The sequence below is a fragment of the Rattus norvegicus genome, chromosome 13 (genome assembly GCF_021556685.1).
Source record: "Rattus norvegicus strain SHRSP/BbbUtx chromosome 13, alternate assembly SHRSP_T2T, whole genome shotgun sequence".
NCBI classification, from domain to species: domain Eukaryota; kingdom Metazoa; phylum Chordata; class Mammalia; order Rodentia; family Muridae; genus Rattus; species Rattus norvegicus.
Window position 1 is genome coordinate 87,316,968 of NC_141546.1, and position 3,690 is coordinate 87,320,657.

Here is a 3,690-nt window from a genome sequence, read left to right on the forward strand (position 1 = left end):
CCGGAGGTCCTGAGTTCAATTCCCAGCAACCACATGGTGGCTCACAACCATCTGTAGTGGGGTCTGATGCCCTCTTCCAATGTGTCTGAAGACAGAGTTAGTACACTTACATACATAAAATAAATATATAATTCTTTTAAAAAAAAGCCTCAGGTGCTTCCTAGTTACCAAAACAGCTGAACTTCACAAACTGTTATATTTCATAAAAATACAGTGAGGGCTTTGGTTGATGTTGGACTGACTTCTTTAGAGTAACTTGCTTCTCTTCATGTCTTCGGTCTTCCGGAAGAGCATCAGGAGTAGCTGTCGGTGTGTGTATATTTTTGTTTTTGTCATCCTTATTTTAAATTTGCTTTGAAACAATGTACTGCCCACACTAAGCCCCAAGCCTGGTTTGCTTTGATTCTGTTGCAAAGGTAAGTCCTTTGTTCCCAGTCTTCTGTCTCTAGTCTTGGAAGATGCTTTCGACTGAATTTTGCATTCTGTGACTTTGAGCTTCCTGCTTCCAGGGCTTTTTTTCCTTTGGGTTGGGTCTTCCTTACTTTTCTGATGCTGTGAAGAGATGCTATGGCCAAGGCGACCTATGAAAGAAGGGTTAATTGGGGCTTACGGTTCCAGAGCCTGTGATCATCATGGTAGTCAGGCAGGCTGGCGGGGTATTAGAGCAGTAGGGGAGCGAGTGCACATTGAGAGGATAACCACAAAGCGGGGGGGGGCAGGGCTAACTGAAAACAGCATAGACAGCTCAAGACCCTCAGTGACACACCTCTGCCAACAAGACCACGCCTCCCAATCCTTTCCAAACAGTTCTACCAATTGGGGACCAAGCATGCAAATATGTAATAAGCCTGTGGGACTTTCTCATCCAAACCACCACATGCTGTCTTTCTCGGTGTTAGAAGCAGTTGTGCTCTTCCAAAAAAAAAAAAAAAAAAAAAAAAACGATACATTTTTTATTTGTCATTGTTTCTTTACTCTGTGTGTGTGTGTGTGTGTGTGTGTATGTGTGTGTGTGTGTGTGTTCATGTGTAGGTAAGTAGATTAGAGTGCATATTGTGTGTGTACGCACAGGTAGAAGTTTGCTGTCTTTCTCAATCTCTCTTCATCTTATTTTATGAGAAAAAAAAAATCTCTCACTGAACTCAGAAGTCCCTGATTCAGCAAGACTGGCTGGCCAGCAGCAATGGAATCTTCCTGTGTACACCTCCCTGTGTTAGGATCACAGACGCATCCAACCATGCCTGGCTTTTTACATGTGTGCTTGGGGGGGTTCTGAACCCAGATCCTTCATGTTTATGTGGCAAGCACTTTACCCACGTGTCTCTCCAGCATGTCTCTCCAGTGACTGCAGTTTTTAAAGCATTCCTTCCTTACTCCGGGTTTCAAAGGCTGACATCAGGTTTGATGTGGGCACTGTTATTAGTTTTCTTGACCTCTTTCCTTCTTCTCTTTCCTGAACACAATTACATTTCCCAGGATGTTTTTTCCTCAGTCTTTGAAGCAGGAGCAGATACTGAGTTTTATGGACGGCTTTCTCACTGCCAGTTGAAATGAGTATTTGGTCGTATGTGTTTCAGTCAATGTGAATTGTTCCTCAGAGTTTTCTTCTCATATACTTCCTTGAATTTCCATGGAGTTATTATAAGATTATAAGATTTTATGAAAATGACACTTGTCTCTCATAAACTAAGCTAGGCAATTCAAAATGTTTTCTTTCTATAGTCTAGTGGGGTTTAAATAATGTAAGAATATTCTTCAAAAAATTCAAGAAAAAAGTCTTTGTTGTTGTTGTTTTTAAAGATCATTTTATATTATGAGTATGTGCACTCAGGTATAGGTATATACACTATGTGTGTGCGGGTGCCATCAGGGGCCAGAAGAGTTATAAGTGTTTGTGAGTCTCTGGATGTGGACGCTAGGAATTGAGGATGGGGCCTTCATAAGAGCAGCAAGTGTTCTTACCTGCTGAACCATCTCTTCAGCCCATTTGGTGCTGAGACCCTGTATTACTCTGTGGTTCACACTGGTCTTAAACTCACGCTCCTCCTGCCTTAGCCTCCCAGATGACGAGATTTCTGACATATGCCATCAGGCCTGCCCAGCTCAAGGGATATCTTATGAAGACTCATTTGATTGGGTTCACAAATTTAATCCCGGCACTGGAGGCATAGGCAAGTAGATCCGAGTTTGAAGCCAGTGTAGTCTACATCTCTAGATTCCGGCATGCCAGAGCCACACAGAGGACCTTGTTTCAGAAGGAAAAAATAACAATCTTTTTGTTCAACATCTTCCTTTGTGGTTGATATTGAGCTATCGAATTTCTACCATTTTGGGGCGCGTTCTTAGAATTTTGATCCTTCAGCCTGTCATCTTTTTCTAGTTCTCTTGGTAAAGGAGTCGTGCTGTGTGGAATTCTTCCTCCGAGGTGGAAACCTGGACCTACTTTCTGGCACTGCATCCAGCAAAATCTCTTATTCATTGGCCAAGATCCTCTAGCAGGCAGACGTGTCTCTCCATTTTTTTTCTTATATTCATGCATCTCGTGTGTATGGGTGTGGTGGTCTCAGTGAGACTGGCCTCTGTGGGCTCACGTATTTGCATGCTCGGTTCCCAGTGATGGACTGTTGTCAACAACTAGGAGGTGTGGCCTTGTTGGAAGAGGCTGGGGATAGTCTTTGGTGTTTCAAAAGCCTAAACTAGGCTTGATCTCTCTCTCTCTCTCTCTCTCTCTCTCTCTCTCTCTCTCTCTCTCTCTCTGCATGTGTAGCTCTCAGTTCCTTCTCCTGCACCATGCCTGCTTCTGTGCTGCCGTGCTCCCTGCCGTGATGACAGCGGTCTATCTTTTTGAAACTGTAAGCAAGCCCCAATTAAATGCTTCCTTTTGAAAAAGTTGCCTTGGTCATGGTGTCTCTTCACAGGAGTACAACAGTGACTAGGACAATGGGTGTTTTGCCTACATGCATGTCTGTGTGCCATGTGCATGCACTGCTCACAGAGGCAAAAAGAAAAAGAAAGATATGTTGAGTCACCTGGGACTGGAGTTACAGTGAGTCACCACATGGATGCTGGGAACTGAAATGCACCCTGTTCGTCTCTGAAAGAGCATTCAGTGCTCTTAACCAGTGAGCTGTCTCTGCAGCCACTGCTATGTACGTACAACTTAACATATCATATCCATCCATTCACGTATCCATCCATCCGTCCACCATTCATCCTTCCATCTATCCATTTTCATAACCTAAATTTGAGTTAGTGTTTATGGCCTGGCTTGGTGGCACATGCCTGTAGTCCCAGCTATTAGGGAGGCTGAGACTCAAGGAGGATCCCTTGAGTTCAAGAGTTCTGGACTATAGTGCACTATGCCAATCAGGTGTTCACACTAAGTCCAGCACCAATATGGTGACCTTACGGGAGCAGGGAACCACCAGTTTGCTTAAGGAGGGGGGAACCAGCCTAGGTCAGAAACAGAGTGGGTCGAAACTCCTGCACTGATCAGGAGTTAGTGTTCATGAATAAAACCACATTGAATAGAAAATAAATGTCAGGAATGCTAGCATCTTGAGGGTAGCTATGAGGGTGCTTCCCAGAAAACTCAATGTCTAAGCTAATGTCTGAATGAGGCAGGAAAGCCAGGCATGGAAGAGAAAAGTGTTCTTGGTAGAGGATCCATCAAGAACCAAGGCCCCAAGG

General features: G+C 44.0%; 1 non-coding gene across 1 annotated transcript; it reads left to right on the forward strand.

Annotated features, from left to right (window-relative positions):
- The first annotated feature begins 3,261 nt into the window (after positions 1 to 3,261).
- LOC148001815 (signal recognition particle RNA) lies at positions 3,262 to 3,566 on the forward strand. Its single transcript, XR_015636397.1, has one exon.
- The last annotated feature ends 124 nt before the right edge of the window (positions 3,567 to 3,690 follow it).